At 39.3% G+C, this 11,280-nt stretch overlaps 1 long non-coding RNA gene across 1 annotated transcript; it reads left to right on the top strand.

The window, feature by feature from the left end:
* Positions 1–818: 818 nt before the first annotated feature.
* LOC139793756 (uncharacterized) lies at positions 819–4,746 on the top strand. Its single transcript, XR_011724775.1, has 3 exons — positions 819–1,030; positions 4,205–4,272; positions 4,592–4,746. It is a non-coding gene; the product is annotated as an uncharacterized lncRNA (long non-coding RNA).
* The last annotated feature ends 6,534 nt before the right edge of the window (positions 4,747–11,280 follow it).

Here is an 11,280-nt window from a genome sequence, read left to right as displayed (position 1 = left end):
TAATTTGGTGATCAATTTGCAATCAGAGACAGAGAGCATTAGATTCCTCCCCCAGCTGTCATTAGTCATGTACGTTATGACTTTATGGAAAGGACATTCTTTAACAAAGGCATCGAGAAATAAAGTATTCTTCAATCACTGTCATGAATATTCTCTTTAACTGCTGATGGCTTTTATTTCCCCGCATTGCAATGCCCAATCTGTTGTTTTGCAGGCAGGCTTTGCAGCAGATCAAAAGCTACAGTGGGCTCTTCCCCTCCTCAGGAGGCCCAGGAAGAGGAGTGAACCTGCCAGCTCAAACCCATGTCTGCTGCAGGGCGACAACAGCGCTGCAGGAGGAGACAGATTCCTCCCCGACAAGGCAGAAGACAAATACCCTTCTGAGTCCCTCTTCCTTGATGGAAATGACACATTGCTACATCTTTCTCTCATACATGACTCTTCAATCACAGCCCATTATCCTTGACCTGTCCTTAACGTTGTACATTCTGCCTAAAATAAAAGCTGAGTAGTCTTTCTGACTGCTCTGCTCCCACAGAAAACTTTTGTTTGCTTTGTCAGAAGATGTATATTTTAAAAGAGTATCTACCTTGACAACTCCAAGACACCTTGACTGTATCAGGAATGAGTTCTACTCTATAAATAGAAATACCCCCCCCCCGTGATTAAGAGGCAAATATGTCTCATATAACTCCTTCTGCTCTTCTCTGATATCCTAAAGAGCAGATATAGAGTTAGTGGGTGGTTGACCACAGAGAAAACAGTAATTTTGTCCTAATGAGGAAAAACAGGCAATTCTAGAGGGAATCCAGGCACCAGGGAGCAGGGAAGAGAATCAAAAACCATTATGATGTTGGTTGCTACATGCTATGGTCTTCCTAGTTTAGAAAAGGACACATTCCTTTTAAGTCCCCACAGAAACATCTGTGGGTTTGTGGGCTAGGCTCTGTTAAACATTTAACTTCTTAGTGCCACAGAGCTGGATCTCTCATTCGACTCTATTTCACCAAAATACTGCAAAAGAAGCTGGGTAAGTTTTGAAAAGCTGTCTATCCAAACCCTAGTAAACATAAATAATGTATTTCTTCCTGGCCACAGTCTGCTTTAACACAGCAGCACAGCACAAAAGCAGTCTTGCCATTGCTGCTGAGTGCAGCTAATGGTCTTTTTGTCTAAATTACAGTTGGTCCCTCTAAAAGTGTGTTTCCTGCCAAGTGTGGTTTCACGAAACGCTGAGTCAGAGGAGCTGGGAGGAGGGACCAACAGTAGCGATGGCATCTGGCAACAGACCCGTAAATTTAATGGCACTTTTAAAAGAAGGTAAAGAAACAAGAATGTTTTGGAGGAAAAGGAGAAAATCTGGAAGGCATATAAATGGTGAGGCAGAATAAGTTTCATTATATTGGTTCCCAGAGGGAATATCATACTATAGTGGTTTGATGACATATAGAGTAATACGTTAATATTTAGGAGTAGGTCCTTTAAAATATTCATGTGCTTCCTATTTGGACTAAGGGCTCAGATACAGAGTCGGGTCACCATACATCAGCACAACGATCTGCCCCGGGAAATTTGAGGCAATTTGCCCTAGTTCAGCTTTCTATTAGAGAGACTTCAGTAAGCCATCTCACTTTGTATTTGCCTGAGGACATGCACGTTTCAGCTATTGTAGCTCAAGTGATAAACTGTAGGTTGTTAAGTGACTATAATCCAAGTATCCAATGCACACAATGTCTGAATACTTGTGAGACCATTAGCCAACTTTCTGACTTCCAGCTGGGGCAAGAGTTTCGCCACCTTATCTACCTGAACTTTCCCTCAGCACTACCAGACACAACGTCCCTGACCACTTGTCCCTGCTCCCTCTCACCCTCCCTGTTGTGTCTGCAAAGCATATGTGGGAGCACAGAGTGGACCACAGGAGGGATTTCTTCCATGTGAAAACTATACCCCACCAAAACTTTGTTTTCCATCCAGAAAACTACTTTAGCTTTATGTACAGACTCTGGACTCAGCGCAGCAAAGAAGGCAAGAAGTGGCTGCAGGGCCGTTATAGCCAGCACAACAAAGGAAAAATATTCATGTAACCACAACCACCTTCTTAATTTTCAATGCCTATTCTTGCTCCAAGCTCTAATTGCAGCCACCCGGGACCTGATCTTGTTTCCACCCAAATAAATTGCAGCTTTGCCGTTAGCCTTGATAGAAGAGAGATTGATTGTATGATAGCAACATTGGAATGTAAAGGCTATGATTTTCCACATTTCTTCAAGGGTAGCACGGAGGAGTAAGATGGCATCATTGAGTCCACACTGTCTGCTCTATAGTAGACACTTGGTCCCTAAGCAGTCAGAGACCAAATTCCACAAGCCCTCCACACCCCACAGAAGAGCCCCCAAGACCCTGGCAGAGGAGATGAAGGGCTTAGAGAACTGCAGCTGAATCCACAGCAGGAAACATTACTGTGCCATGGCTACAGCCCTTTCATTACCTAAGGTGGGTCCCATGCACAGTGTGGGATCCCACAGCTGCTAATGCCAAGCTGGGACAGTTCTGCCAAAATCCTGCCACAAAAGAAAGGCCACAGAAGGAGGGAAGGATGGACCATGTCAGCAATAACTGAAGATAGCCTTCAGTTACAGTGAAACTACATATGTAGGCTACCAAGTTCAAAGCAGACAAACAAGCCTGCTTGCAGCCTTGCCACTGACTGGAAGTCAAGGCCAAGAGGACTGAAGCCTTCCTTAACCCTGCAACACGGCATAATTACAGAGCAAGATTCTTTTGCCCAGAGCAACAAAGAAACTTAAGTGCTCCAGAGTGATCCTTTTCACCTCCATGAAGAAACTAATCACAGCAAAGCTTTCTTTTTACCCTGGACACTGTTGCCTCCTGGCCCGTTTCTCACCTTTGACAGGATTTAGAGGTTTCGGATATAGTCTGCTCTTTCTGCTTCTTTTATCTCTCCCATTTCCCATGGAAGGGATTGTTGATGCAGATAAGCAAAGGAAGGGAAAAGGGACCTCCTTATGCTCCCTTGTAATTTTAAGCTTCATTTGTGGAGCAGAATCGACACCACCAATCTGAAGGGAAGTTTTCAGAAGTAATTAATCAACTGATACAGTGAGGTTGTTCAGCTGTAATGTTGATGGGTCCTTATGAAGGCAATTATGCAATGAAATAATAACAACAATAACAATACTATTATGTTGTTATTAATATTAATGTATTTATTATTAACTATAACTGTTTTCTCTATCATAGTTTCCATTTCAGAGTTGTTAGATTTTTTGTTTGTGGCTTTTTTCAGGAGATACATATATTTCATTTAGCTGAATCTTGGCCGAGATTTTCATTAGTAAGGAAAGTCACAATTTAAGTGCCTAACTTATTCATGCTTGTTTTATTTATTTTCTCTAAGGAAATATTTTGCATATCAATAGAAAATACGAGGGTGTTTTCCTCAAACCATTTATTAGGGTAACTGTTAAAGAATGCTGCCCACACTGTGTTAAGGAAGCCAGTGATACATATATCTTTGGACCTTCAAATGTCAGTCTGGACATTTGTGCTGCAGGAGCAACCTGTGGGCTTTCTGCTGATGGCTCAGCTCTATTTTACATGTACTTTCTTATGACAACATTTTATTGTTGTTCATAGAAGCTCATTTATGCATTCCCTTTCATAACTTAATACTTCTCCAGATGAAAAACTGCCTGGAGCACTTTATGTACTGATAGAAGTTCTTCTTTCTTTTGATTTAAGTTTTTATTTCACTTTTTCCTAAGAAAACTAGTGAAAGCTGATAAGCTGGGGTATGTAAGGACAACAGAAACACAAACATCTAGAGACAGAAATGGGAATATGTCTCAAAAAGCCAACACAGGTTTGTACAAGCACCAAGCAAAGTTATGGAGTTTCCCTCCAGTATGTAACTGCTTAGTAAGCTACTTCCTCCACTGCTAGCTTGTTTACTTCTCTTGCCTCTCTTTTTTTGAAGTGTTCTTCCAAATGCCTTCCTCATTTTTCCTCATGGCATCTCACCATAGGAAGGTAACAAAGTGCACTGATAGCAGAATAATCATGCATCCCTTTAGGACGTGTCCCCTAATCCAACTTAGTTTCCAAAATGAACAGGCAGGTTTGTGCTGTTTCCACAGCTGTCAACGACTCTGGTTTTATTTGGTTTGACTCCAATTTTCAGCCTGTAGCTGAAGAGACAGTCCACAGGAGCTGGCAATTGGACGCTGCTCTGTTAACAGGGGGCAAGTGGTAAGAGGAAAACATCCACCTTTTGTATTTCTGAGACTGAAAGGCACATTGATAAACACATAGTGCAGCGTTACTCACAGAACCTAGTTACAAATGAACTTTAAATCTCTTTGCTGTCTTACTTTTTCTGGAAGTGTTAAGGAGAGATCACTGTGAGGGCTGGTCTGCAGAGACATTTGGAAAAGTTATGGCCTGCTAATAGCCCATTTCACAGGTTAAATGAGCATAAATAAATGTAAGATTGTGTGTTTCACAAGATTTAATTTTATGCTAGTTTCTGTACTCATCGATTTTCACTTTTTTTTTTTCCCTTTAACAGCACTCATAAAAGGGAAGCTCCACAGGCTCACCTTCTTGGCACCCTCTTAGAGAATGAATGGGGACAATGTAGTGCTGTGGACACCTATATTTACCTTTAAGGGAAGGCAGGCCATGCAAAAGAAGTACAATGAATGAAGAACAGAAGAACTAGAATGCCAATTTCAATGGGCATTATTCAAAACAGCTGTCTTCAGGCATTGCATCTCTCCAGTCTTTGCAGTGAGCTGCCTCATTAGCTGCAGGGCAGGAAGGCTGAGGTTGGTTGGGAGAAGGACTGACACAAAGCGCTCTATTGATGGGTGGGGGTGTCTGCTCCATGGGCTCTTTGGGAGGCAGGCAAGGCTGGTGAGGATTGCTGCTGCCTCTGAGGCACTTGGACTTTGAAGAGTTCTGGCTCATCCCTTCAGTAGACTGGCTGGCACTTCTGATAATTTTCAGTCACTATGAGCAGATAAGGGGAAGCAACACAGAAGATCCATTTTGAAAAGCAAATGTGAAGGTTTAGTCATAAGGGAAGACTGGAACAAACACATTTTTTTAAAAATTATTTGAAATGGCTGTGTCGGGTGCAAGGTCAGAGGTCTTACATTCTATGGCACCCCACAGCTGCCCAGTATTGGAAAAAATAGTTTAGGGCTGGTTTATTTTGGTTTGGTTTGGGGTTTTGTTGTGCTGGGTTGTTTTTTGGTTTTTTTTTTTTTTTTTGTGCTTGTTTGTTTGTTTGTTTGTGGTTTGGTTGGTTGGTTGTTTTTTTGTTTTAAATTTCTCAGGTTTTGCCTTGAAGTGCAAAATGCCTGAGTTTGGCTTGTATCTCAGTAATGTAGATTAATGATTAGTGGTACCAGCTGACTTCAGTTTAGTCTGAGTCTAATATATTTGAAATCTGATTTTCTTCTAGAGTAGGATAGGTTGTTAAATCCCATGGTGCCTTCTTAATATTAGTGCATATATTGCCTCTGCTGAAATCATATAATTGTGTATTCATGGCCGACTCCTAGAGCTCCCTAATCTTATTTTGATAGTGCACTGAGTTTGTTAATAACAAACAGCATTTTTTATAGCTGGCCCTGCCCCAGTTCATTCCAAAGACTGAAATTTATGGGTAGACAAGAGTTTGATGGTGTTCCAGCAACAGCCAGGACACCTTTAGACATAAACCTTATTTCACGGGCAGAGCCACCAGTGTTCTATTTTTGTGTTAACTTTGAAACCAGTAGGCAATATATTTTAAGTAATATGTCATTAAACATACTATCTTTTTGGATTAATACCATTCTACATTTTTCATTTTTATGTTAGGATTACCCCATTGATCTAAAGTATGAAGTTAAAGGTATACTGGGGCCAAACTGACTCGACATTCTAAGATACTTAAAAGAGTCTTCTAAGAGAAGCTGAGGATCTTTGTGCAAGTTCTTCCATGCACTGCTCTTGTATTGTAAGGGTGAGGCTAATATAGCAGCTTACTTCAGTGATTCATAGGTGTGGTAACTGCCCCCAGGGGACAGATTTGTTCCTCCACCACTGCCCACAGGGGTTGACTTCCCTCCTGTCCCCTAAAAATGAAGCATTTTGTCCATAAAACCAAACTGATCATGAAGTGCAGCAAAGAAATAAAAGGGTGATAGGATGCAGTTTTTTTGCCTGTTGGATAGCTGCTTCCATTGCTATGTTTTAGCATGTTTACAAGAAGTATTAGTCAGAAGACTGTAACCCTAGACATGGGACTGCCAACTGCATTAATCATGCCTCTGAAGAGGGAGAGAAAGCAGTAATCCAGAGGTATTAAACAATCTTGAGACCCTGTTTCTTGTTGAAATTAATGGATCAGAGTCACCAGCATGCTCTGGCAATTCTGCACTGCCCCAGCTATAAAAAGATGTAAAACCCATCTGATGGGCCAGTTAAACAGCATTTGTGAGGCTGCTTTATATTTCTAAGGAACCACAAGAGGAGCTGGAACACCTGACCCGTGCTGTTTCCACTTCCAAAGCCATGGTGGTATTTAATTGCTAATGTTTTCAAACATATTGAAAAATGTACTAATATGGAAAGCAGGCAAATTAAAAGATCTAGATTGTTCACTACCTTAGTGTGCTAATATTGATTATACTTTATAAAGCATGTAATTATGTTTCTGAGCACAGCCGTAAAATACACTGACAAGTTTTCAAGTGCTGATCAAAAAGCATACATTAGAGTGACAACACTATTCTTGGATTTTGAAAGAATTTGGCCATATAATTGCCTTCATCTTAATAAAGAAAAGAAAATATGACTTGCTAGATCCACAAAAGCATTTAGCAGCCAGTACTCCATAAAAATCAATGGGAGGTAAGTGTTTAAATGGCTCTGTGGATTCAGCTGGTATGTAAATAACACAAGTCCCAGCCTCTTCTGGATTCCTTATTTACAGGTGGAGGACAACATTGATTGCTGGATCTGTAAAGTATCCAGGGGGCAAGAGAAAACCATTCCTACACAGACATTTCTGGCATTCAAAGTGCTAGGGGTATAACATTTCCTATGTAATGCAGGATTTTTTTGGAAACAGTTTATCCTGACAATAAAAGAGGAGTGTGTGCTTTCTATAGCAAAATCTGCATCATCTATTCTTCAGTCCATTTAAAGGAGCATGTAGAAAACACACACATTAATATATCAAGCAATGGTTTGAGACAAAAGCAGGTGCTTAGGATGACTGAAATATTTTCTGAGGTTTTCATACTTAAGAAAGGACTGATCTATGAAGTACCTCCAGCCCCCCTGGATTTCAGAATGGCTTTTAGGTATACAGCCCAAAAGGGGATTCTTTATATTTCTTTATTATTCTCCACAGATATATACAACTTCTCAACAATTTTATTACAAGGTTATTCACATGAAAAGGAAGAAAACACCTCTTATTTTCTGTATTCATCTTTTGTTTCATAAAATGGAATTAGCAAAATGTGCTGACTAAATTGAAAGACCTCATTAAGTCAAGCCACTGAAATGCCTACAGTGTAACCTGTTAAGGAAAAGGAGGACAAAATGCATTCACAAATAACACTATCATCATCATCAACAAAAAAGTTTTCCAATAAACTGTCACAAATAGCACATTTAGTGCTCACATTTAGTGAGCTCTAATTTTAAGAAAAAGCTCCTGATTAAACAGGACCTGTTTCTTTGCTCCTTAACAATACTGTAAATAAAAACCATTATGTAAATTTAGTGAACTTACAGTAATATGGGATAAAAATATATCAGATGACTAAGTGCACACTGCATCGGCTCAAACAAAATTCCAGATGGATTAGGAATAAATGCAGGCTTGAGCAGACCTCACCCAGATGACAGACATGTTCCTGCCACTGTATCTTTAACATGCTCTGAACCCTTTAGAAGCCCTTGCAGCTTGTTGCTACTGTTCCCAGATTATAGGGCAGCATCCAGCGTTTGGCTGGACCATCAGAGCTGGAGCCAGAACAGCTTCCTGCTGAGCAGACCTGAATAAAATTATCTGGAGGGCTTTGGTAAAAATTAGTGGGCTTCAGTAAAATTACTCAACAGACCTTAGTAAAAATTAATTGCATAGCCTAGCCTAAAGCACAAAGGAAAGCAGTACCAAATGAACAGCAGCTGAGTTTGGCTCATATTAGAAAGAGCTAATTTGATGCTGCTTTAAAAAAAAATAAAAGGGAGGGAGAGGGGATTTATTTTGTTACTGATTCCAACAGGAAATGAATTAAATCTTTTTTTAAGGCTGTTTGTTGAGTCATACCCTTCTGAAAATTTTTTTCTTTGTACTTCTGGGAATAAAGTACCTCCTTGTTTAAACAATGTTTTGGATTGCCAAAGCAGGGAGGGCTGTTACATGGTTTCTGTAATTTGGCATAAAGAAGCAGATGAGGCTGGCTCGATCCCTGTGGAAACCTCAGTTATATTGAAGGTTCCTTGCGTTTGGTAGCACTTTAATCAAAAGGTTCCATGTAATTCAACCTCACTAGAATAATGGATAATTTGAGAAAGTCCAGAGGAACAAATGGGAAACTGAAGAAATTAAATTCAGCAAGGGTGCGTAAGACTTTAGTGGGATTATGGAAAACAAAAGCATTCAGGCAGCAGGCTGGGTTGCCTAGAAATGGGGCAATTGTTTAAAGCAGTTTAAAAAAAAATAATTTGTGTTCCTGGGGTCTTTATTGTTAATATGTTGGTTACATGTTTATTTTCTACCTGTATCAAGTGTAGGTGAGTTGTCCATAGTATAATGAACTTACATGACTGCAAAATAATATTGGGTTTGGGCAATAGATAACTGCATTTTTCCATGAAAATTGATTCATTTTTCAAAGTATTGTAACCTTTGGAGAGAAAAAAAGACCTATTAGGTCATAAAATCTGTTCTGCCAGTGCAGGATTTGTTGTATCTATGTATATTCATTAGTGTTTTGTTCAAGCTGGTTTTGCAGTAGAAGCAATGGGACTTTCAGTGCTGAACTTGGGAAACAGAAGTATGGCTGGTTAAATCTCACCAGAAGATTGCCCCTTACACCCTGTCTATCTTTACAAGTGCTCTGCTAAATACACATTTTTCACTTTCAGAAATGCCTCTATACTAGCCAAATGTTTAGTATAGTTACCTTTTAACCTAAAGGAATAATTTCTTCTCTTTCAGACAGTTTTTGCATCTCATATTTAGGCAGAACTGAGGTTATTTAAATCTGGGAAATTAAAATTCTTGAACTTTCCTGTATCTCTGAATACAGTAGCTAGGATGTAGGGGTTGACAGGCAACAATATTGAAGAAGAAACCATGTAGTGTATATCAACACGATGTAACATTTTGCCTGTCTGTGTCTTATCTGAATTTCAGACAAATCTGCATTATGGAAATTTATCTCCACTTTTGAAAGGGCTGAAACCTGTGCTCTAAAATCAAACGAGAACTTGCATATCATTAAAGTAAAGCCCAAATCAGGGCTTGAGGTCAAGCATGTATTAAACTGTTTTTAAAAGTGTTTAATGGGTTTTCTAGTTGAAGAAAAAGCAAGATAAGTACAGTTTCTTCTTCTCATTTATAAATGCTATTCAGTATAAGAACCTGATAATTTCACCTAAATCAGTATTTCTTAGGTAAATTCATCTCAGCTGTGCAAACATTGAAGGATTAATTAGCAAGCACATGGTCATAAGCATTATCACTCAAATTCACACAAAATTTCACATGATTTCATAGGGCACATAAGCTTTATATTCTTGAAACTGAACGCAACATTTTTTTTTTCTTTTTTATCATTTTAAATAAGCCTTTATATGAATTTCCAAAGGTGTTTTGGGAGTTACTTTATTATTGCTTTCCCACTTTTTGTGGATGATAACATTAATATGGTCTGACTGATCTAGTGATAAGCAAAATCCCTGTGTCCACACTGGCCACTCAAATCATCTTAGTGCTTTTACTACGGGATAAAAGGGATAGAAAGGTGCTAAGATTATTTCCTTGGATCCTTGTTCACAGGACTAACTGCTCAGTTTTTTAAGCCAATTTGTAGTGTGGCTTGGCTACATTGTGTTGATGATCACTCTTGGTATTTTAGCACTCTTCTGAAAAAAGCATTCAAACAATGCACTAAAAGGGCATTAAGATAGAGCTTGGGTGGGGTTTTTTGATTTTTTTTTTTTTTTTGTTGGTTTGTTGTCTTTTTAAAGAAGCCTGGAGCTTGCTGCCATTATTTGCCACTCCAGTTTGACATTTGGATTTGCAATAAAAAACTTCAGCAATATCAACCTGACTTCACAGAGTATAATGCAGGTTTTGAAGAATCCTTGCAGGGATGCTTCACGGTGGCCTTGTAGAATGACAAGCAGAAGAGAGATCTCCTGCATGTGTGTGCCCATGTCTAGGAGCATACCATACCTCGGGAGTCCACCTCAGTTTTCAGGAACCTATTAGAAAGGTTGCAAGGTTTATAAAGTCACAGAACTTCTCGACAGTCTCATATTGGTCAGTCTCACTGGTGCTGTAATCAGCGAAATTGCTCAGGATGGAGCTCCTTCAGTATAAAAGTGAGAGTGACCTCTGCAATGAAACACATATTCCTGGGTATTGAAAAATAAAAGCCATCAAATTTCTGGTTTCTTACCTGTCTGTAATCTCTCCGGATTCAAGGGGCAGATTTCCATCTGAGGGGATGAAGACTGGATGTGGTTGATTGTTTTGAGCAGAGCTGGTGTATAGATAGACACCCACCTAAGGTCTGCCTGTCCCAGTATTTTTATGGGTTCTGACAAAAGCACAGTCAAGTTTATTACAGTAACAAGCAATACTATGTGTATCTTTTTATGCATCTGAGATGCATATACTTATTAAAAACATGATGGAAAGTGTTGCTGCAGAATATACCTGTGTAAGGAGAGAAAATAATCCTTGGAGTGACACTGTAGCACTCTGAGATGCTGAAATGCCATTCTAATGAGCTAAGCAGCCATTTAAAATTTGTACTCCACTGTATTTTCAATTGCATTTTTTCTATGCTCCTAAAACTTTATTAGCCACATAAGGGTTTTGCTGAAAAAAAATGCAAATTATTTGTGGATATTTTACAGGAAGAAAATTGTTAAAAAGCCCCAATTGTCTGTTGTTTGGTTGAATTATGGTCACGTGGGATTTACAATTTAATTTTAAGGACAGGCGGACAGACA

Source organism: Heliangelus exortis, chromosome 2 (assembly GCF_036169615.1).
Source record: "Heliangelus exortis chromosome 2, bHelExo1.hap1, whole genome shotgun sequence".
Taxonomy (NCBI): Eukaryota; Metazoa; Chordata; class Aves; order Apodiformes; family Trochilidae; genus Heliangelus; species Heliangelus exortis.
The sequence above is the reverse complement of the archived record's forward strand: the minus strand, read 5'-3'. Positions and strand labels throughout refer to the sequence as shown.